Below are 25,502 nucleotides of genomic sequence, written 5' to 3'. Positions count from 1 at the left end.
CTGTTTTTTTTCTCCCACCCCCACATCTGAACTTATTTTTAACCATATTTATCGTTGAAGGTCAGTCGTGTGCCAGCTGGGTAGCCTAAGCTGGCTAGTGATGCTAGCAGGCTGAAGCTATAGGCTAGAAGCTAATGCTCAAGAAATTAAAACGTAGATTTATTTGTCTAAGGGTATTAAGGCTTCATTTACCTTCTGTAAAAAGAAAAATAGTAACGAATGGGGATGTATTTTATGATAAAAAACAGAAATTACGAATCAGTAACCAACAGAGCTCTAAACACATGCAACGAGGCAACCATAATAACAGGAATGACTAACACGAGCATGAGCCAAGACTTTTTTTTTTAGAAATTTGGACTAGAAACTAAATAAAATAAATCTTGGTAAGAAAAGCATTTTTGCAGTGCAAACCTTGATCACAGAATTAGAAAGTAATTGGATAAAAATAACTTGATTATGTATTTTAAAACATATATCATACATCTTATTTGTGAGCTAATCATATTAAAATTACACCTGAAAATGATTTTACATTACCAAAGTACAACTTACTTTTTTACTTAATATCATTCATTTCATTGTCAACATAAACTGTAACTGTGTAATTTACATAAACCAAAAATGTAAACAGTTATTATTGATTCTCCGACACGCTGAAAAAAGCACAGTGAGGTTCAGTTTCGCTTGTAAGTTTATATTCTTGCTGATATTCTTATATCCTTGCTGAATATACACAATTGTACTATTTTCAGTATATAAAGAGGGACTTTCTTAAATTTCTATGCCCCTGAATTTCTATGACTATTGCATTAATGATCCTCTTCAAAAAAATATATAGAACTGTAGCAAGGTTCTTTGTCAGGGAAGAAGAAGACAGGGTCGGCGTTAAGGTACGTAATACAATTTATTTGTATTCTGTCACACGGTTCAGCACAAGCTCCCCAATGTGGTGGCTGTTGCTGGGTTCTCTCTCTCTCTCTCTCCCTCTTTCGGGTGTTCGGCCACGCTCTCACCACCACATACCCCCACCGCCCGTCTCAGGCCGGGCAGCCGTCCGGCCTGCGGCCCCCCTCCCCCCCCTCCCACCCGGGAGAGGAAGTCAGCCACGACCATCTGCGCGCCCGGCCTGTGGACCACCTTGAATTTAAATGGTTGTAAAGCGAGATACCACCGGGTGATCCGCGCGTTGGTATCCTTCATGCGGTGGAGCCACTGGAGGGGAGCATGGTCCGAACAGAGGACGAATTCTCGCCCCAGGAGATAATAACGGAGGGTGAGGACCGCCCACCGTATAGCCAAACACTCCCTTTCTATGGTGCTGTACCTAGCCTCCCGGTTGGACAGTTTCCGGCTAATGTACAGCACCGGGCGCTCTTCACCCTCAACCTCCTGGGAGAGAACCGCCCCCAGACCCCGTTCAGATGCATCTGTTTGTAAAAGAAAGGGGAGAGCAAAGTTAGGAGCGTGCAATAGCGGCCCCCCGCAAAGTGCAGCCTTAACCTCGGTGAAGGCCTGTTGGCACTGCTCCGACCATTGGACAGTATCTGGTTCCCCCTTTTTAGTAAGATCAGTCAGGGGGCTGACGAGGTCCGAATAATTTGGTATAAACCGTCTGTAATATCCCGCCAGACCCAAAAACTGTCTTACCTCCTTTTTGGTCTTGGGTCTTGGACAAGTTGCAATTGCTGCAGTTTTATCAATTTGGGGCTGCACCTGCCCATGGCCCAAGTGGAAGCCCAGATACCTCACCTCCACACGCCCAACCGCGCACTTCCTCGGGTTGGCCGTAAGCCCGGCCCGCCTCAGCGCCGTTAACACCGCCCGCACATGTTGCATATGCCGCTGCCAATCATTACTGTATATGATTATATCATCCAGATAGGCAGCGGCATATGCCGAGTGACGGGCCAGTATTTTGTCCATCAGGCGCTGGAACGTGGCCGGTGCCCCGAACAACCCGAACGGAAGCGTCACAAATTGGTGTAAACCAAACGGCGTCGTGAAGGCCGTTTTTTCACGGGATAAAGGAGTTAGGGGTATCTGCCAATAGCCTTTTGTCAGATCCAATGTCGAATAATAGCGAGCAGCGCCTAACCGGTCGAGCAACTCGTCAACCCGCGGCATTGGATACGCGTCGAATTTCGACACAGCATTTAATTTGCGATAATCCACACAAAACCGGACCGACCCATCTGTTTTGGGTACCAAAACGATCGGGCTGGCCCAGTCACTGCGGGATTCTTCTACTACACCCATTTCCAGCATTTTTCTTAATTCATCCTGAACCACCTTTTTTTTGTGTTCAGGCAAGCGATACGGTCGGGTCCTTACGACCACGCCCGGTTCGGTCTCGATGTGGTGCTGAATTAAGTTGGTGCGCCCGGGTAGGGGGGAGAACACGTCTGCAAATTCAATTTGGAGGCGCCGAACATCGGTGAGCTGAGCGGGCGAAAGATGGTCACCCCCGGCAACCAGGGTGTTTGCCCCATTCCGGCTAACACTCTCCGGTCCCAGGTCATCCTCGCTGGTAACGAGTGCCGCCAGCATCACCTCCTCCGGCTCCCTCCACAGTTTTAATAAATTAATATGGTAAATTTGACGTGCCCCCCTCCTGTCCGTTCGCACCACCTCATAATCAAGATCGCTAACTCGTCGTGTGACCACAAATGGCCCTTGCCACTTGGCGAGTAATTTGGAATTGGAAGAAGGCAGCAGTACAAGGACTTTATCTCCCTTTGTGAATTTTCGTAGTTTAGTGCCCTTATCATATCGCCTGCGTTGTTCCTCCTGGGCCTTGAGCAAATTCTCCGTAGAGAGCCGCCCCAGTGTGTGGAGTTTTGCTCGTAGGTCCAGAATATATTGAATTTCGTTTTTGCTTTGTGAAGGCTCGTCCTCCCAAACCTCTCTAACAACATCCAAAACCCCACGGGGCTGTCTGCCGTAGAGAAGCTCGAAGGGGGAAAACCCCGTGGAGGCTTGGGGAACCTCCCGCACAGCAAATAATAAGGGCTCCAACCATTTATCCCAATTTTTCGCATCCTCGTGAACGAATTTACGGATCATTGATTTAAGCGTGCGATTAAACCTTTCCACCAGCCCGTCTGTTTGTGGGTGATAGACGCTGGTGCGAATCGATTTAATGCCCAATAATCCGTAAAGTTCGCGTAGTGTACGTGACATGAACGCGGTGCCTTGATCAGTGAGGATCTCCTTGGGGATCCCCACTCGGGAGATCAGACTAAACAGAGCTTCCGCAACACTCTTTGCTGAGATGTTACGGAGCGCTACTGCTTCCGGGTATCGCGTTGCATAATCCACTAGGACTAATGCAAAGCGGTGCCCGCGTGCGGATCGCTCTAATGGCCCGATGAGATCCATACCAATTCTCTCGAAGGGGATCTCCATGATTGGTAAAGGGCGCAATGGCGCTTTTGATGTGGCCGGTGGGTTCACCAGTTGACATTCACGGCATGCAGCGCACCATCTGCTAACATCCCCGTGAATGCCCGGCCAAAAGAATCGGGTCATGAGGCGATTTAGAGTGGCCGCTTGACCTAAATGTCCGGCCATGGGATTCGAGTGAGCCGCCTGGAAAAGCATTTCCCGGCGGCTCTTTGGTACTAATAATTGGGTTGTATCTTCCTTTGTTTGAGTGTCTTGGGTCACTCGATACACCCTGTCATTAATAATCTTAAAATACGGATAGGACAGGGGTCGATCCGGCTGGAGGATTCTCCCATCAATGACCTGCACTCTTTCAAGTGCATGTCTCAGCGTGTCGTCATGCGACTGCTCTAGGGGAAAGTCTTTCCACCGGGAAATTCCCGGCCCTGCCCCTGCGTCAGCGCGTGACGTCATCACTTGGGATTCCCCCAGCTGAGCGACCCGCCCCCTATTCGGCGATTTTTTTTTCCAAGACACACCCGCGCTTAGGATTTCCAGTAATTTGTTAAAATCAGGCCAATTCGTCCCCAGGATTAGCGGGTGTTTGAGGTGTGGATTAACCGCTACCTCCACAGTATGCTTTTTCCCCCTGAATTGAATTTTCATAGCCGTTAGCGGATAGTGTCTTACCTCTCCGTGCACACACCTTACCTGCACCGTGCGGCTCTTATCCAATGCCGAGCGTTGCACCAAGCATTGGTGGATGGAGGTTTGGTTACAGCCTGAATCCACCAAGGCCTGGTAGGTATCCCCCTTAATACTCACCGGTATTTGATACAGCCCATTGCGACCGGGGGCGACGGCTGGCGCGTCGGGCAGGCGGATCAATGCCCCCACCTCCATTACGGAGCAGTTCTCTGGGGCATGATCCTCCCCCCCGCAATGCCAACACGCCGGCCCAGACCTTCCCGTTACACCCCCGGGGCCAGCAGGACCAACCGATTGGGCCGGAGAGAGACCTGTCGGCGCCTGAAACCCGCCCATAGTTCGGGCGTCCCCCTCTCTATCCCGATAAGCGCCCCAGCGAGGCGTGAAGCGCTGAGGGTCCGGGCCTGGGGTTCACCTCCTGGGCGCCGGGATGGGCGGTCCCCGCGATCTGGGCCTGGGAGTGGGAGGAGAGAGAGACAGAGATGGGACAGGGGGAGAGAGAGAGAGAGAGGTTATTTCGCCGACCCTGGACCTCGCTACCAGGTGATCCTCCGCCAGCTGGATGGCCGTGTCCAGATCGTCTGGCCGGTGGCACTGGACCCATTCCGATGTTCGGGAGGGAAGGCGGGCGATGAACTGCTCCAGTACCACGGCATCCACGACCTGGGCGATGGTTCGGTCATCCTGCACCAGCCATCTGCGGCAGGCGTCATGGAGCTGCTGGGCAAATACGAAGGGCCGGCCGCTTTCTTCCAGCTTCAGCGACCGGAAGCGCTGGCGTTGTTCCTCCGGATTGCGGCCGGCCCGCTGAAGTATGGCTCGCTTCAGGTGAGCATAGTCCAGGAGATCCTCGGCCGGTAGCTGCTGTGCGGCGGTCTGGGCTTCGCCCGACAGCAGCGGGATGACTCTTACCGGCCAATTGGCCCGCTGCCACCCACACGCTTTAGCCATTTTCTCGAACAGGTCGAGGAAAACTTCCGGGTCATCTGTTGGCCCCATCTTGTGTAGTGTTATGGGAGGGTGGGTGGCCGATGTTACTGCGGGCTGGATCTCCCGGTCCAGCAGACTCCGGACGAGCTCGCGGTCCTCGCGCTGGGCCTCCACCAGGACTTTAAACCGCTCTTCTTGTTCCGCCCGGATATCCAGGAGTTCCTGGTGCTGTTCATGGTGGAGGACCGCGAGCGCCTGGATCACTTCCGCAAACGGACTGGTTGACGGAGTGGTCATCTTGGCAGCGAGATCTCTTCTTCTTCCCGGGTTTCGGCACCACTGTAGCAAGGTTCTTTGTCAGGGAAGAAGAAGACAGGGTCGGCGTTAAGGTACGTAATACGATTTATTTGTATTCTGTCACACGGTTCAGCACAAGCTCCCCAATGTGGTGGCTGTTGCTGGGTTCTCTCTCTCTCTCTCTCCCTCTTTCGGGTGTTCGGCCACGCTCTCACCACCACAAGAACATACAGTATTTGACTGTTGTTATCCTGGATGATACATTGTTTTTGTTTGGTGATGGTTGTTTATGGATCTGTTGTTTGATCATTTAAAGTTCCTTTTGTTTTTCTGAACATTCATCTCTTGTAAATCCTTAAATGTTTTTGCAGCATCTTCTGCATTTTCAGTATATTTAAGCACTCTCCAACAATAATAGTTTGATATTGACATCAGAGATCAAGACGAAAACCACAGTTGAGCACAAAAAACATGAAAGATCATCTCACTTTTGCCAGAAAAAACTTGACGGTCCCCAAGACTTTTGGAAAAATACACTGTAGACTGACGAGAGTTTATGTCTCATTATGTGTGGTGTAAAACTAACACAGAATTTCAGAAAACGAACAACATACCAACATTAAAATGTGGTGATGGCAGTGTGATGGTCTGAGGCTATTGCTGCTTCAGTAGCTTGAAGACTGTCCTGCCATCTGTTAGTGACCTCAAGCGAACTTGGGTTTTGCAGCAGGACAACGATCCAAAGCACACCAGCAAGGCCACTTTTGAATGGCTGAAGAAACCAATTGACTTGAATCCAATTGAGATGCTGTGGCATCACCTTAAAATGGTGGTTTGTGCTCAAAATTCCTCCAATGTGGCTGAATCACAACAATTCAGCAAAGATGAGTGGGCCAAAATTCCTCCACAACCCTGCAACAGACTCATTGAAAGTTAATCAAAACACTTAAAGTTGTTGCTGCTAAGTGTGGCACACCAGTTATTAGTTTTTAGAGGCAAATACTTTTTTACACTGAGCTATGGAGTTATGGAAAAAAGAGAGAGAAATCAGTAATCATATTTTTTTTCTAAAAGTTTAAATAATAACTTTGATAATGACATTTAAAAGAATGTATTTGGTAATCAGAAGTGACATTTTAAAAGTAATCTTCCCAATCCTGTTTATGCATAATTTAAAATGTCCTTATACAAATCCCCCACACCCACTCTTCATTTTTAGTCCCATGTTTTTAATCAATGTCCACCGTCACCCATTCCCTTGCTATGAACTAATAATGCTATGATGCTAACAAATGTTTCTGAATGTATCAGTTTTGTACCTCCAGATGAATGTCCAGACTGAACTCCTCTTATACAGTGTATGTAAAGCTCATCCGATTCCACCGTGCAGGAGTAAGATCAAAAAAGAGAATTCAAACGAACATTAACGGACATTCATATCTTACACTACTGTGGAACCACAATCATTTCATTTGCCTTGATAGAGTCTTTAATCATCTTCATGTACACTTTTATATTTGAGGGAATATTGTCTGAGGCTGTATAAAACATTTTCAATTACCATATGAGCTTTAGATAAAGAATTATATTTCTTTTTATTCAGAAGTAGACTGGTTAAAGATAAGGTTCTCTGTTATGGAGACTTAGCAGTGGCCTTTATTAAGCTGCAAATACTATGAGAGGCGTTTGTATACGAGATGTTTCAGTCTAGTAAAAGGCCCAAAACTAAAATATTCAGCCATCACTATTGTTCTTTGTCATTTATACTAACAGTATTGTGGGGGATTTGTTACTAGCTTTGGAAACAACAGGCATTTGAAATTACAGTACATTTCTACAATATCATTGTCATACTTTATACTTTCTGACGTTTTACTGTCTACAGTAAGTGTGATGTTTTATTTACATTCTAAAAACTTTTACAGATCAAATTTAAGGTTAGGAAATGTTACCATTTGATTTTTTTGTCTTTAATTTAAAGAAAAACTCTGAATAATTATTTTAAAGTTTGTCTAGTTGCGACATTTGAATTTCATATGAAAGAAAAATGATATTTTTATGGTCTTGAATGCCACTGCATGGATTAAGATCTCTTTCTTTTTTTATAACATTGTTTATTGTAGAAAAACATTTTTTTTAAACATGAAATTACACTTTTTACATTTTAACCCCCCCCCCCCCCCCTCACGCAAAGCTGTCAACAACAAGGATCCATGATGTAAGGTCTTTTAATGACTGGCGACAGACAGACAGATAAAAAAAAAATAGAACAAAAACAGAAAAATAAGTGTGGAGGAAAGTCCAGTGAAGTGAAGATCTGTGTAGATCTCCGGAAACAGCTGGCAGACCCAATAAACGCAGAGTGTCCGGACGTGACACAGAGCATAAATGAATGCTAATAAATGGTTATACAAAGATACAAAGAACACCACGCACATATATAGGAGATAATTAGTCACAAGTGAAACGAATGATCAGCAAACACGTGATCAAAACAGAACGCTACTTCAACGCACATGAATGAGGTAAATCAAAACCACGTGACAATAACAGAAAGCATCCTAATTCAGTTGAACAGGTAAATGTTTTGGAATGATCCACCAACTATTCCAGCAAATGTTTTATGCAGCGGATGCCCTTCCAGCTGCAACCCAGTAGTGGGAAACATCCATACACACTCATACACTACAGCCAATTTAGTTTACCAAATTCCCTTATAGCGTATGTGTGTTTGGACTGTGGGGGAAACCGGAGAACCTGGGGAAAACCCATGTCAACATGGGGAGAACATGCAAACTCCACACAGAAATGCCAACTGGCCCAGCCCGGACTTAAACCAGTGTTCTTTTTGCTGTGAGGGAACAGTGCTAACCACTGAGCCACTGTTAAAGAACATATTACTTAAAAATAATCAGTTTTCTATTTAATTTGTTTTTTTTCTGATTGAAACTACAGTATGTTTGCTTATGTAAATTTAAATACTCATGAGGAGAACAAATATCAGGATGTACTGAACATGTATGTATCTGAAATGATCAGTTTACACACTGTTTTATGTGTAAATAAATCATGTGACATGGATATTGGAAACACAATGAATGCAAAAATCCAGAATATCATTCCAAGGTGATGCAGATATACTACAACGGTATGATCATCAGAAGGTCAAAACTATGAAAGAATGGGAAGACAGACTCAGTGAAGGTGGTTGTGAATGTGTGTAGTTGTGTGCTTGTTAAAGGATCAGAGAAAGACACTGTTCCTCTGCCACAGTCCAGATCAACTCTCACACGCTCAAGATCCTGATTAACAATAAAACAGACTCTCTATTTAAACCTGTACTGCACACTCCAGACATCAGTGTTAAAAAAAAACTCCTTTCCTCTGGTTTGATGCTGTAGTTACTCCAACACTCCAGTTTAAACTCCCTTTGGCCTCCACATCCCAGCAGTGTTTTCCTGAGGTAAAACCCTCTGAGCCCAGAACACACTCATAATAGTCAAATCTCTCAGGATTATCAGGTTTTGTTTTCACTGTATTTCACTCTGGTCAGACAGTACGAGATATGGATTTGCAGTGTTTGAATTCAAAATCACAGGAGCTGAAGAGACACAATCAACAGCTGCGTTTATTCTGATGGTAAATATTAGCAACGTGTGTAATTTTCAGCTGGTGTTCTGACTCACTGTAGTGGACGATGTCTTGCATATTCTTCCAGACTCTGTATGTCAGGTTCCCCAAATAGCGAGACACATTAATCAAAGCTCCAGAAGGCGTCTGTGGGTCCGGCTGTGAGATCTGGACTCTGGAAGAACATTCAGGAGTCAGAACTGCAGTGGCTTTGGCTTCAGAAGCAGAGAGAGCAGAGACACCAGCAGATCACTCACCTTTCCATTGAGACTGGAAACTCCTGCAGAACAAACACACAACTGATCATCAAGAGCTCAATCCATCATCAATCAATCAATCACTGATCTGAAATCAGACCTTTAGAAAGCAGACGTCATTGGCTTTCAGCATCTCCTCCGTGTGTTTGATCGTGTGTGAAAGAGCTGAGATGTGCGTGTTCATCTCCTCCAGCTTCTCCTTCATCATCTGCTTCTTCTGCTCCTCTTCCTCCCTCAGTGCAGTGATTGCAGCTTCTTCTTCATCTCGGAGAAACTGATGAAGCTTCTCAAACTCATGTTTAATCTGATGCTCTGTGTGTGTAGCTTGAATCTGAAAGCAAATGGAATCGGAATCGGAATCGGTTTTATTGCCAAGTGTGCTTCACACACACAAGGAATTTGTTTTGGCTACAGAAGCTTCCAGTGTACATAAAGTGACATGTGACAACACAAAATAATCTGAAAAAATAAAATAATAATAATAAAAAATGATGAACATTAAACAGATGCGGTTAGTGAAGAAACCTGGATGTTGAGTTGTATGTACAGATTGTTATAAATATGCGGGTTACAAGGTGCTGTGTACAAGTGCGAATGTAGAAAGTATTGCATTGTATATTGATATAAGGTGCTGTGTACAAGTGCGTATGAGAAAGTATTGCACATATTTATTGCACAGTAGGGGAATATTTAACTGTTCATAAGGTAGACAGCCTGAGGAAAGAAACTTTTCCTGTGTCTGGCTGTTTTTGTGCTCGGTGCTCTGAAGCGCCGACCAGACGGTAACAGTTCGAACAGGTAGTGTGCTGGGTGTGAGGCGTCCAGAGTGATTTTGCAAGCCCTTTTACTCACTCTGGAAGAGTACAGTTCTTGAAGTGTAGGAAGGGTTGTGCCAGTGATTCGTTCAGCAGTCCGGACTATTCGCTGTAGTCTACGGAGGTCAGTTTTGGCAGCTGAGCCGAACCAGACGGTGATTGAAGTGCAGAGGATGGATTGGATGACAGCTGAGTAGAACTGTACGAGCAGCTCCTGTGGCAGGTTGAACTTCCTCAGCTGATGAAGGAAGTACAGTCTCTGCTGGGCTTTCTTCACAATAGAGTCTATATGAATGTCCCACTTCAGATCCTGAGAGATGGTGGTGCCCAGGAACCTGAATGACTCTACTGCAGCCACAGTGCTGTTCATGATGGTGAGTGGGGGGAGTGCAGGGGGGTTTCTCCTGAAGTCCACTATCATCTCCACTGTTTTGAGCGTGTTCAGCTCCAGGTTGTTGTATCTGCACCATAACGCCAGCCGCTCCACCTCCTGTCTGTATGCAGACTCGTCACCGTTCTGGATGAGGCCGATAACAGTAGTGTCGTCTGCAAACTTAATGAGTTTGATGGAGGGGTCTTTTGCAGTGCAGTCGTTGGTGTACAAGGAGAAGAGCAGTGGAGAAAGAACACATCCCTGGGGGGCACCAGTGCTGATGGTGCGGCTGTCGGATGTGATTTTGCCCATTCTGACTAGCTGTTGTCTATCTGTCAGAAAGCTGGTGATCCATTGACAGACAGAGCTAGGAACAGAGAGCTGGCCTCGAAGTGAAAAAGGTTGAGAACCCCTGGTATAATGGATTCCAGTTCCTTATTTTTGTCAATGACAAGCATCAGTTGGCTTCTGGTTCTACCAGAAAGAATTAGGAGGCAGATAAACGTGAGAGAGAGCTGAAATGACAGACACATTTAATAATCTGAGTCAACAGACATCATTAGATGCCAATAGATATGAAAGCTTGAGCGATAGCTCTGCCAGGAAGACTCTTATGCTACATCATTCATAATAATTATCTTGTCAGCCTATAACAACCAAGCGTTTCAGCCTATAAAAACCAACCATCCGTTTCACTGTACTCAGGTGATGTTGCGGAAGTTCCGGCGGGGTTTATTTCTCAGTCGGAGTTCGTGCGGTTCTGCCTTTGAAAATGAGTTTAAGTTTTTTTTTCACTACCTAATAATAACATATTCCAACTCCAACTCACGAAATCCACCTACATGCGAATTTACCAATGGTGTTATTGTAAGAATAACCATACGCAGCCTACTACGTTACCTTTTAACAACCTGGCACTGGATACCAGAATGATCATGGGATTTTTCACTGAAAGCTGCCCAGGCTAAAACACGGTCAATCCTGTTCATCAGCATTTTAGCGTCTTCTACATCAGCCATTTTATCCATTCATTCATTTTTCTTCACCTTAGTCCCTTTATTCATCAGAGGTCGCCACAGCGGAATGAACCACCAACTTATCCAGCATATATTTTACACAGTGGATGCACTTTCAGCTGCTACCCAGTACTTGAAAACATCCATACAAATTCACAACCACACTACGGCCAATTTAGTTTATTCAATTCCCCTATACCGCATGTCTTTGGACTGTGGGGGAAACCGGAGCACTCGGAGGAAACCCAGGAAGCCCTAAGTTTTGTCTTTTGGGGGTTGGCTCCGCCCTTCCTTCATCTTCAAACAGGGTCTGCCAGCTCATGCAGAGCTCTGCACCATAGACGGGGCTTACACCAAAGGACATTATTAAAGGACAGTACCTGAACTTAAATTTATTTAAACAATTCACAATAACTGTTAAAACGTTTATCTGCCTCCTAATTCTTTCTGGTAGAACCAGAAGCCAACTGATGCTTGTCATTGACAAAAATAAGGAACTGGAATCCATTATACCAGGGGTTCTCAACCTTTTTCACTTCGAGGCCCAACGTTTTATATAACTATATATATATATATATATAAGCTTAAATATAATATAAAATATAATTATATATATTTAAAAAAAACCACAGACAGGTTCAAAGGTCCTGAATTCTTTACTACGCTAATTCTTTACTACTGCCAAGTATTTGGGCCTTTTCTTCAGTAAAGAACTTCGACAGGACTAAAAAAAACTACAACAACAACAACCAAAAAACCACAGAGTCTTGCTAGATCCTTCTGTACGGACATGCGCCAGTTATAAAGCACTTGCAAGACGTTATTTTGGACAACTATGCGAACAGTTTGTGAATCAACGGACTTGTGCGAGTCGCAGATGTGAGGCACGCGTGAGCAGGTTATAATCCTAATCATCGTTATCTTTACATTTGCGCGACGTAGTCCCAGTAACACGCAGCAGTTGGAAATTTAAGCCACAATCATGTCCGTAATAAACAGTGAGGCTGTTTCTGCAGAGTCTAAATTAGCCTGTTCAATCACAGAAAACTGAAAATGCCATTACCACTATACTTTTAATGTGACATATTTGATAATAAAATATATAATATTTGAGTTAATTTTAAGTTACATTTTTAAGTTAAACTTGCGGCCCACCGGTTGAGAATCCCTGCATTATACTAACTATAACAAGTCATAATTGAGTCTCTAGCAGAGACTATGGCTCTTCACCTTAATGTGTTTAACTATTTTCCTCTTTAATTTTTTCATTGTCTTTCAGTTTCCCCCGTAAAGACTTCAGTGCTGTATTGAGGTCCTCCTGGTATCGAGCAGATTAAAATATAAAAAACATAAAAATGTGAAGAGAAGTAAATATTGTGACATGATCATTTAGTGCTGTGATTTCATCAATACTTGTAGAGCATTTATTAATCATAGTTCAACATTCACTAATGCACTTAAAATCCTAACTTAACTGTAACAAGAACATGAACTGTAACATGAACAACTGTATTTCCATTAACTGACGTTAACTAACATGGACAAATACTGTAATAAATGTAATGTTCATGTTAGTAAATGCATGAAGTAATGAACTAATACAACCTTATTGTACTGTTACCTATAACTTAATAAGCAGCATATTGGGAGGAGTTTATTAAGGCAAACGTCAATTAATGTTAGTTTGCCATAAAATAATGTGACCAAAATACCTTCAATCATAAGCATTTGGCTGTAGTTACTGCTGTTGGTAACACTTTAGTTCATATACTAATAAACTATTAATTACTGGCTTATTATCTGCCTATAATTAAGATATTGACTGTTTATTAGTAGTTGTTATTCTACATCCCTATTCCTACCCAGTGGCTAAAATCACAAAATCGGAATAAATCAGTTTGGGGACAAATTTGTGAATTTGTGATTCTCATGTTGTCGTAAAGTAACACACATCGCACACACAGGCTGTTTGTCCTCCAGACAGAAGAGTTTGAGTGTCTCACTGTGTAAACTGTAGATCTCCACATTACCTGCTGAACATCTTGCATTTTTCTCCTTCAGGAACAACTCACACAGGTTTTTTAATATAAGATTAAAAGAACACAACACACATACAAACGCCTTTGGTTGCTTGGTTGGGGCTGGTGGATCACAATTAAGATAATAAATTAATTCTGTGATGATTGAACATATTAGTGTAGCAATATTTGAATATATTATCTTTTCATTAAAGATAATTTATAAAAACTTTGCATAGAAACTTTCCTTTAAGTTAACATACACCAGAATGCCGAATATGGCGCAGCTAGTAAGTGCTGTGCAGGTAAACCTCACGCCTCTGATCTCTAAAGGTGCTCTAGCGACAAATGCTAGAGGCCATGGTCTTTAGCCTCCTTGTTGGAGCAACTGACTCCCATGCGGAAGGTCACCGGTTCAATCCCAGCTCAGAGCTGGTTGGGTGGTGTAGGACCGGTAGACAAAAATTTAGATTTATAATACTGTGTACACACATCTTCAGGCAACTTTTGCTTTATAATCACAGTCGATCTGAGAATCTGCGTAGGTGGAAAAGTCTTTCATCTTTACAATCCAACATTCAACCACATATAGCCAATGCAAATCACCTTAGTAATGGCCATGTGTATCAAAATAACAAACTGGCCAATAAAAAAAAAAGTGGTACAATTTGGGAAAAAGCCTGTTATGCAGAAGCCATATGCAACAGTCATGTTAATGTTTTAGCTGTATAAAGTTGAAGTCGGAATTATTCGCCCTCCTGTAATTTTTTTCTTCTTTTTCACAGTATTTCCTATAATATTTTTTCTTCTGGAGAAAGTTTTATTTGTTTTACTTCAGCTAGTTTTACATTTTTTAATGCCATTTAAGGGTCAGTATCATCAGCCCCCTTAAGCAATTTTTTTTGCAATTTTTAATCAAATTTATAAGCAAGAAATTAAAAGTAAATGAGACATACGGTTGAAGTCAGAATTATTAGCCCCTGTTTATTTTTCCCCCAATTTCTGTTTAACGGAGAGCAGATTTATTCAACACATTTCTAAACATAATAGTTTTAATAACTCATTTCTAATAACTGATTTATTTTATCTTTGTCATGATGATAGTAAATAATATTTGACTAGATATTTTTCAAGACACTTCTATACAGCTTAAAGTGACATTTAAAGGCTTAATTAGGTTAATTAGGTTAACTAGGCAGGTTAGGGTAATTAGGCAAGTTATTGTATAATGATGGTTTGTTCTGTAGACTATTGGAAAAATAAATACCCTAATGGGGCTAATAATTTTGACCTTAAGATGGATTTAAAAAAAATAAATACTGCTTTTATTCTAGCCAAAATAAAACAATAAGACTACCTCCAGAAGAAAAAATATTATCAGACATACTGTGAAAATTTCTTTGCTCTGTTAAACATAATTTGGGAAATAGGCTAATAATTCTGACTTCCACTGTATTTCTCTCCTTACAGTGGAAATATTGTCTCCTGCCCACTAGATGGCACAATGGGGATATTATGCAAGTTACCTCGGGTCATGATTAGCAAAGCATACACCAAGATGAATGTGTGGAATAAAAAAAAAACAAGCAAATATAAAAGGCGATAGCACCAAAGCTCAAAAAAGTATTAAGATGTATGAACCCTCAGGGCATTTTGGGAACCTTGTAGGCTTTGGCTATGCTCTGAGCATATCCAAATCTTTGTTTTTAAAGTGAAGTAAACTTTGAGTTCAGATGATTTTCTGTTTGCACTAGATAGGGACCATGTCAATCAGAAGTTTATTTATAAAGCTTTTGTCTAATGAACTGGCTAAATCACAATATGCAGAGCTGCGCGTCATGAGAACCAGGATTATTGTTATGTATGCTGAGGTTAATGTTCAGACTGTCCTTTATCCAAACTCTTTTACCTCCCAACTAGTGGTTCCCTGGTCTGCCATAGACTATTAAAATCCAGAAACAGTATACAGATTGTCAATGTTATGAAAAATAATCTCAACAGCTCTAGTGAAAACCTACCCTGATTTTTCCTCTGTATCTGTTTTCTTCATTTTGTGACATATTCCTTCAGCACAGCTGCTGCTTTCCTCTTGCCTTGCCTTCGGTACAGGCCACTAAGATTCATCAGCGTGACCATACTGTACACAAAATAAAACATCCAGTAAAGAGGGGTACAGAAACAACAAAACAACAAATGAAAAATCAAACAAATCTCATAATGCAAATCATGCTAATATGCTTAACTTTTTTTTTTAGCCTTCAAGAAATTCATTCATAATGTCACCCATCAGGACGACAGGTGGCTCAGTGGTTACCACTGTCACCTCACAGCAAGAAAGTTACTGGTTCGAGCCCCGACTGGGTCATTTGGCATTTCTGTGTGGAGTTTGCATGTTCTCTCCGTGTTGGCGTGGGTTTCCTCCGGGTGCTATAGAGGAATTGGATAAACTAATGTTGGCCGTAGTGTATGTGTGAATGAGTGTGTATGGGTGTTTCCCAATACTGGGTTGCAGCTGGAAGGGCATGTAAAACATATGGTCAAATAGTTGGTGGTTCATTCAGCTGTAGCAACCTCTGAAATAGAGACTAAAGAAAGTGAGTAAATGAATGATTTTTCTGAAATTATATTATTAAGGAGAAACTTGATTACAACTTCAGCTAAATCAGTATATAATGAGTGTGCTAGTTTGTTTTACGAGGTGGTTTTGTGGTCATTGCTAGGTATCTCTGTCTGATTTCTGTCAACATAATTGTATTAAAAAGTTAATAGAGGTTTTGTGGTTTGTAGCTGTAGACAGAAAAAGGACAGAAAAACTCCGTTTTCATCTCCTGCTCCTCCGAGTACATCCAGATGGGTTTGTTTTCAGCTGGAAACAGACGGAAAAGTCACTCAATTATGCATGAAACTCACTACTTAAGTTGAATTTGGGTTTTTAAAAAGTAAATATGGTTAAACAGTTACACCAACAAATATCGACAAGACAACCTCACATTAGTAAAAACTGATGCAAAAACTGGCTTTATTGTCTAAAGCTCCTTCTAGTTTACAGTTTTTACTGTCGGTTTTGTATAGCATTCCCAGCTGAACAGATGCACTTTACTCTCAAGGACTGATGTTTATGAAGGATTTAATCTGGGGTAAAGTTGTTTTTATATTTGCACATTTGGCCATTCTCCTTAAAGGTTCAAGAAACCTTTGAGTACTTTAAAAGATTTTAACAGATTTGTGTGTGTTGAGCAACAATTAAAACAACGTTATCTCATGTTAGCTTTAATCGTGGGGGAAACTGGATCATTTTGAGCTTTTGTCAGCTAATTTAATCTTCTGGGTTTAAAATCTGATTTTGAGATATATATATATATATATATATATATATATATATATAAATGGAATTAAGACATGTGGAGTATGCATATATTAGTGGCATTACTGAAGTAAACACTGCGATCAGTAAATGTAACAGTTAACCTAATTAAGCCTTTAAATGTCACTCTAAGCTGTATAGAAGTGTCTTGATAAATATGCGTCTAATACCCCAGTTTGTCACAGGGGCATGAATGAAATGTATGAAATTAAATGAATGAAATTGCCGAACCGCAGTATAGTTTTACTTTCCGTAAAGGTAAACTGCAGAGATAGTTTTACTTTCCGTAAAGGTAAACTGCAGGGATAGTTTTACTTTCCGTAAAGGTAAACTGCAGGGATAGTTTCACTTTCCGTAAAGGTAAACTGCAGGGATAGTTTTACTTTCCGTAAAGGTAAACTGCAGGGATAGTTTCACTTTCCGTAAAGGTAAACTGCAGGGATAGTTTTACTTTCCGTAAAGGTAAACTGCAGGGATAGTTTTACTTTCCGTAAAGGTAAACTGCAGGGATAGTTTTACTTTCTGTAAAGGTAAACTGCAGGGATAGTTTCACTTTCTGGTTTATCTTGTGATTTCAAGGAACAGATATAAGGACCAGCATATAACTTTCACTTGCTATGTGGAAGTGAGAGCAAGAGGACATCATACAACTGAGATCAGATGATACAACGACAGAACACACTCAGGTTTGACTTTTCATATAAATTATATTACATTATATTTTAATGTATTTTGTATCTAATTCAATCAGGCACATACTACAAGACATAGGACGGACGGACGGACGGGAGGCAGGAAGGACGGACGGACGGACGCACGCAAGCACAGTTCATTTTTTTTCCCAATTTCTGTTTAACGGAGAGAAGATTTTTTCAACACATTTCTAAACATAATAGTTTTAATAACTCATCTCTAATAACTGATTTATTTTATCTTTGTCATGATGACAGTAAATAATATTTGACTAGATATATTTCAAGACACTTCTATACAGCTTAAAGTGACATTTAAAGGCTTAACTAGGTTAATTAGGTTAACTAGACAGGTTAGGGTAATTAGGCAAGTTATTGTAAAATATGGTTTGTTCTGTAGACTGAAAATAACGACTGAAAAAAAATAAAGCTGCTTTTATTCTAGCTGAAATAAAACAAATAAGACTTTCACCAGAAGAAAAAATATTATCAGACATACTGTGAAAATTTCCTTGCTCTGTTCAACATAATTTGGGAAATATTTAAAAAAGAAAAAAAATTCAAAGGGGGGCTAATAATTCTGACTTCAACTGTATAACATATGTAAGCAGTTTTGATTTTTTTAAACAGCATTTTAAGGTCAATATTATTAGCCCCCTTAAGCTATATATTTTCCGATAGTCTACAGAACAAACCATCGTTATACAATAACTTGCGTAATTACACTAACCTGCCTAGTTAATCTAATTAACCTAGTTAAGCCTTTAAATGTCACTTTAAGCTGCATAGAAGTGTCTTGAAAAATATCTAGTCAAATATTATTTACTATCATCCGGGCAAAGATGATGAGAGTTATTAAAACTATTATGTTTAGGAATGTGTTGAAAAAAATCTTCTCTCCGCTAAACAGAAATTGGGGAAATATAAACATATACATGCTATCTGCTACGCCCAAAACGCTCTTGCACGCAACAAAAAAAAATCCAGATTATTCCTGCATTAGAGGCCTCTAGGAACATGTAAACGTGTTAACGTCTGTGTTTTATCATATGCAATTGCTTTAAAGAGCCATTATTTTGCATTATAAAAGGTCGTATTTTGGCTTTGGGGGTCTTAAACAATAGGCTGATATGCATGCAAGGTCAAAAAACACTTTCATTGTCTCATAATATGAATTTTTACCTAATTATCCCAACGACTCCCATATGAGCGATTAATCATTGATTAATTTTTTTTCCAAACTCCTCCTTTGCATGAGGCTAATCTGCGTTGATTGGTCTGATGACCCAGTCTGTTGTGATTGACCGACTGCGTTCAGCATGAAACGGGAAAGCCCACTTATCAACATTGTTGAAGTAGTCCAATGCAGTTAAACATCAGTATATTGCTCTATTCCTAACCCCAATTAATAACGGCGACACACATTCAGTATTAATCGACACAGTTGCAAAAATGTAACTATTTTGAAAATTGACTGTGTCACATCTTGTGTAAGAATGGCTAATTGGTGTTGGCCGTAGCACTGACAAACGCCTGAAGATCGCGAGCTCAGAAACACGTTTTAATAAAGGAAGCAGCACATCACGTTTTCAATGTGGATTTAGAAGAGATATGTGAATGACCCGTAAAGAGTTAACCAGAGAGATACAGTGCAAGCCACGCGGAGCGATTACAAGTTACAACACTCAATTCAATACATATTTTGCAAACTATAGAAAACAAGGCAACCATTTTAATCACTTATGGGTTGTTATCCGGAGGGAGAAGAAACTGGTGCATTCGAATTGTAAAAGTTACTGACAAAGTCTCTGTCAAAGTTAGACAAAGTCCCGTACATTAGTAGTCTATGCTGATCCTTCCTTTAATAGCAAATGATCAATGAATCCCATGTTGTAGAGTAGGTTATTGTATTAATCATCAGAAAAATGACAGAACAAACACAGCACAAGGTTGGCTATACTGTGGTATTGTTGTAAAAATACACTTTAACTGTTTATTCCCCACAGCAGCATCTCTCAGTGATTGATCAGTTTCAGTGATGACAAAATCATATTCTCCAATGGTAAAAGATTCAAACTCAAGGCAATTTATATAAACAACTCTGAGTTGACTTTTTTGGGGGACTCAATAGTTTTAAACACAGTTCACTTTCGGACTTAAAGCTCAGCTGGATGTTTTCATTCACTTGTGTTACACACTGCATGAAAGGTCATTTTCAAAAACCCAATAAATGGGCTCTTTAAATCAGCCAGAAATTAAAGTTTGATAAATTAAACACTACAGAACTTTTACAGCTTTAGTTTGTCTTTTCTCATTGAACAAGACAGATGTTAGTTGACACATATTTTTTTACTAAACATTTTATTGTTCAACAGTGTATGCCCTGAATATAATGAGGCATGTCTTGTGATTTTTGGCTAAATTGTTCAAAAGGTAAAAGTGAAATGAGACATTGTTCATATCCCCTGTCCACTAGGTGGCACAGTGGAGAAATTGTGCAAGTAACTTCAGGTCTTGGATGGAGAAGCATACACCATGATTCATTCATTGATTCATTTTCTTTTCGGCTTAGGCCCTTTATTAATTCGGGGTTGCCACAGCGGAATGAACCGCCAACTTATCCAGCATATGTTTTACGCAGCGGATGCCCTTCCAGCTGCAACCGATCTCTGGGAAACACCCATACACACTCATTCACACCCATACACCACGGATAATTTGGCCTACCCAATTAACCTGTATCACATGTGTTTGGACCGTGGGGGAAACCGGAGCACCCGGAGGAAACCCACGCGAACGCAGGGACAACATGCAAACCCAGCTGAGGCTCGAACCTGCGACCTTCTTGCTGTGAGGCAACAGTAATACCTACTGCGCTACTGTGTCGCCATACACAAAGATGATTAAAGCAATAAAAATGTAAATAATAGCAAATAAAAGCATTTCTGATATATACACAACCTCACATCCAATTTGATGAGCACTTTGCAAAATCCATTGGAGAATAAAAGGGTCTGTCAAAAAGCTTTTTGCCAATATGATTTGAAAGTGAAAAAATATGTTTATTTGAATTATTATTATTATTATTATATTCAATGTAGGTTTTTGAATTTTTTCCCAACATTTTAAAGACTGTAATCAAATTCTCTTGAACCAAAGAATCAAATGAAAATAAAAAATGTTTTTAGTCTTTATAGTTTAATGACAATCAGAGTGCCAAAACCAATAAATTTCCTGCTATTAGCTCCATGGTCTGCCATAAACTAATAAAAATCCAGAAACAGTATAGAGATTGTGAAATGTTATGAAAAATAATCTCAACAGCTCTAGTGAAAACCTACGCCGATTCTTGTTCTGTATCTGTTTTCTTCATTTTGTGGCGTATTCCTTTAGCACACTTTCCTCTTGCCTTGCCTTCGGTACAGGCCACTGAGATTCATCAGCGGGTTTTTTATGACCATACTGCACACAAAATAAAACATCCAGTAAAGAGGATTACACAACCAACAAATATAAAATTAAACAACTCTCATAATGCAAATCATGCTAATATGCTTAATGTTTTTTTTGGACTTTCATTTGGACAGAAATTCATTCATAATTTGCCCCATCACAGATCTCCCCATCTGTTAAATAAACTACAGTATATGATTGAGGTAAAGTTGGTTGGACTGTGAACAATATTGTACTTTAACAGTCATTGGCTGCTAATATGATTTTCTAATATGATCATATTATTAAGGAGAACGTCTGAATGTGTGAATATAAAACCAACTTTAGCTAAATCATATGGATGGAACGGATCACGGTTGATTCGTAAGGTTCGGAACACATGTGACCTGTGGATTAATACATTGTTTTTATTTGTAGATTAATTATACATTTGTAATGATCACAGAAAGGTCGCCTCTCGCATCACATGTATGAAAGCATTTAGGCTTTCCTGTAAAATATAATGACGATGGAAGAAGTTGTGGTGGGTTTTTTTGGGATGTGGTGGGTTTCTTAGGTTATTAAAGGTGTTTTCTGTCACGACTTGTTTTGCCTGCATTAATGCATTCAGTGTAAATTGCACGATTAATCATTAAAAGATCGGGATCAACACCCACGCAACATAAATTATAAATTATGGTGATTTGAATGTTTATTAATCCTTTGAATCGCTGCATTCAAATCTGTGTTTAAAAAAAATCTAAAATCAATAACAGTTTATAGTTTAGATAAAATCACTGATGTTTATGGTAAAGATTACAATCACAATCATACGCATTTAACTTGACGCTCAAAAATGAAAGTTGTAGGCAGCAATTACATTATTTAACCAATAGGTGGCGACAAACAGCCATCAAAAATATGCCACGGAATCATTCTTCAAAATTGACATGTCTATCAATGAAACATGAAGGTTTATGAGTGAATGACTGAATCATTTATTGAAAATTAGACTAAAAATAAACATGGTTTGTACAAATTATAATGTTAGATTTCTACAGTAGTAGTACCAGTGATTTGTTTTCAGAGTACTGAATATTTTACTATTCATTTTTATTCAGCTGATTATTTCTTCATTTATTTTTAATACATTTACAGCTTCCAAGTTCTGTTTGTTAAAACCAAAAGTGTATTGCAGTACTGTTGTTTGTAATAAATGCAAAGCAAATGACATTTGTCTCCACTTTTTGACTGATCTGAAAAATAGTACGATCCGTGACTAAAAAACTATTATGTGATCCGAACCATGAGATTTGTGATCCGTTACACCACTACTAAATCAGTATATGATGAGTCTGTCAGACCAGTTTGTTTCGCGAGGTGGTTTTGTGATCTTTTCTATGGAGCTAGATTTGTTTCTTTATTATTTAATCAAAAATGTTTACTTTAAAGGAAAAATTAAGCACATAGTAATTAAAAAATAAAAGATAGCAAATAAAAAAAAAATTCATTCAAAAAAAAAATGTCAGTGATAATAAAATGTTTTGCATTGCAAAAAATAAACTATGCAGTAAGCACACTTTTCATTGCACACTCATTAATTTTGCTCTCTGTTCTGCTGTCATTTATTGCACATCTAGAATCTTTGCTTGCGAATTGAAAGGTTTTGCTTGCATGTTGAAAAGTTTTGAACCACTGTATGCTAGAGTAATTTTTGTGTCTTTATTATTCAAACAAACACATTTAGTATTAGACCAAAACTAAGTACATTGTAATTAAAAAATAAAAGATTAAAAGAAAAAAAAAACATTTAATTAAAAAATGTCATTGGTTAAAAAAAAACTGCATGGCAAAAAATAAACTATTGCCATTTTATTCAGTTACCAGTAGGGTTTTTATTCATTTTGCTTTCTGTTGGGTCAGATTTTTTTTGCGGATCTTAAATTTTTGCTTGCGAGTTGAAAAGTTTTGAACTCTTCAGCGCAGGGGGCGGTATCTTCCCTCTGGGATGAGAGGCCTTTTTCTATTGGTCAAACTGGATTGACGTCACATGTTGGCCACGCCCACTACATGTTCGCGCGATTGGACTCCTAACAGTTAGATGAGCGAGCGATGGCGAGCAACAGGTCTACTTCGAGGTAAGTTAACAAAAACTGTATAACTTGTATATTATTATCCACATGTCCCATCAGATAACATAACGACTGCTATTATTAGCTCGGAGTACTTCGTAATATAGATGAATAATCTCGATTAACTTACATTTGCTGTCGGCCTTCAGTAGTGCACAGCTGCAATAGGCAACGGAAGGCCGCTGTATGTTATTTTGGAAAATATACATTAATGTACCGTCACTGTAAAAACAGGCTTTGCTAATGTCTGTATGATGTCTGTAGATGAACGCCAATTGTACCTTATCTTCCGGTCGGAAACTTTTGTAGTGAATTATCAAGGTTCACAAAACGAAGCATTCTTTTACCTGTAATGTTAGACATGTAAGAATAATATATAGATAAAGTTTCACATTTTTAAATTAAATATCTTGTTTAATTATGTAATATATAGTCTATGCTTTATATAAAATATTCAAACACGTTTTTTTCTTTTTGTGTTTACTGATTACTGTTTAAAAACCTTATTTTTTATAGTTAAATTTATGTTAAATCTTCACTATTCCAAGCATAATGACATTCAAATAAGATTTATGCTGATGCTTATTTGCTTTTACTTCTGTTACTGTAGTAACGTTAGATGATATTTTCTATTCAGACAATCAAAATATTTAAGGATCAAATCTGAAATTATCTCAAATGCAGATATAACGTAAAATCCACGTTTCCAAATCCAAATTAGATCTATTGACTACAGAATTTGTTCTAACATGTCTAACATTACAGGTAAAAGAATGCTTCGTTTTGTGAACCTTAATAATTCACTACAAAAGTTTCCGACCGGAAGATAAGGTACAATTGGCGTTCATCTACAGACATCATACAGACATTAGCAAAGCCTGTTTTTACAGTGACGGTACATTAATGTATATTTTCCAAAATAACATACAGCGGCCTTCCGTTGCCTATTGCAGCTGTGCACTACTGAAGGCCGACAGCAAATGTAAGTTAATCGAGATTATTCATCTATATTACGAAGTACTCCGAGCTAATAATAGCAGTCGTTATGTTATCCGATGGGACATGTGGATAATAATATACAAGTTATACAGTTTTTGTTAACTTACCTCGAAGTAGACCTGTTGCTCGCCATCGCTCGCTCATCTAACTGTTAGGAGTCCAATCGCGCGAACATGTAGTGGGCGTGGCCAACCTGTGACGTCAATCCAGTTTGACCAATAGAAAAAGGCCTCTCATCCCAGAGGGAAGATACCGCCCCCTGCGCTGAAGAGTTCAAAACTTTTCAACTCGCAAGCAAAAATTTAAGATCCGCAAAAAAAAAACTGACCCAACAGAAAGCAAAATGAATAAAAACCCTACTGGTAACTGAATAAAATGGCAATAGTTTATTTTTTGCAATGCAGTTTTTTTTAACCAATGACATTTTTTAATTAAATGTTTTTTTTTCTTTTAATCTTTTATTTTTTAATTACAATGTACTTAGTTTTGGTCTAATACTAAATGTGTTTGTTTGAATAATAAAGACACAAAAATTACTCTAGCATACAGTGGTTCAAAACTTTTCAACATGCAAGCAAAACCTTTCAATTCGCAAGCAAAGATTCTAGATGTGCAATAAATGACAGCAGAACAGAGAGCAAAATTAATGAGTGTGCAATGAAAAGTGTGCTTACTGCATAGTTTATTTTTTGCAATGCAAAACATTTTATTATCACTGACATTTTTTTTTTTGAATGAATTTTTTTTTTATTTGCTATCTTTTATTTTTTAATTACTATGTGCTTAATTTTTCCTTTAAAGTAAACATTTTTGATTAAATAATAAAGAAACAAATCTAGCTCCATACTTTTCTTGAGATCTCTGACTGATTTCTGTCAACATAATTGTCTTAAAAAGTGAGCACAGGTTTTGTGGTTTGTACCTGTAAACTTTACAGACTTCATACCGTACCATGTCCATTTTCTCCATGTGACTGACTGTCTTTGCATTTCCCCTGAACATCAGCAGATATGAGTGACAGAAAAAGGACAGAAGAACACTTCTTTTTCATATCCTGCTCCTCGGCGTACATCCAGATGGGTTTGTTTTCAGCTGGAAACAGATAGAAAAGTGACTTCATTAGACATGAAACTCAGTAATTAATGATACACTTGGGTTTTTAAGAAGTAAACAGGGTTAGACAGTTGTCACGTCAACAAATATCAACAAGACAACCAAACATTAGTTAAGACTGATCTAAAAAAAATAAATAATATAGTGCTTTACTGTCTAAAGCTCCATCCAGACTACACTATTTTTATTGTCGTAACTGTGTCAGATTACATGTGTAGCATTTCCAGCTGAACAGATGCACTTTACTCTCAAGGACTTACATTTATAAAGGATTTAATCTTCAGTTGGGGGGATAAGTTGGTTTTATATTTGCACATTCAGACTTGCTCCTTGATAATA

General features: G+C 39.6%; 1 long non-coding RNA gene and 1 pseudogene across 1 annotated transcript; both read right to left on the bottom strand.

Annotated features, from left to right (window-relative positions):
• Positions 1 to 930: 930 nt before the first annotated feature.
• Positions 931 to 13,993, bottom strand: LOC130216605 (uncharacterized; annotated as a pseudogene).
• Positions 13,994 to 15,478: 1,485 nt separating this feature from the next.
• LOC130217594 (uncharacterized) lies at positions 15,479 to 25,099 on the bottom strand. Its single transcript, XR_008835877.1, has 3 exons — positions 24,973 to 25,099; positions 20,829 to 20,949; positions 15,479 to 15,568 (listed from the first exon to the last, which is right to left on the bottom strand). It is a non-coding gene; the product is annotated as an uncharacterized LOC130217594 (long non-coding RNA).
• Positions 25,100 to 25,502: the final 403 nt, after the last annotated feature.

The sequence above is a fragment of the Danio aesculapii genome, chromosome 3, assembly GCF_903798145.1.
Source record: "Danio aesculapii chromosome 3, fDanAes4.1, whole genome shotgun sequence".
In the NCBI taxonomy this organism is placed as follows: Eukaryota; Metazoa; Chordata; class Actinopteri; order Cypriniformes; family Danionidae; genus Danio; species Danio aesculapii.
Note: the sequence above shows the minus strand (reverse complement) of the source record. Positions and strands in the feature narration are given on the sequence as shown.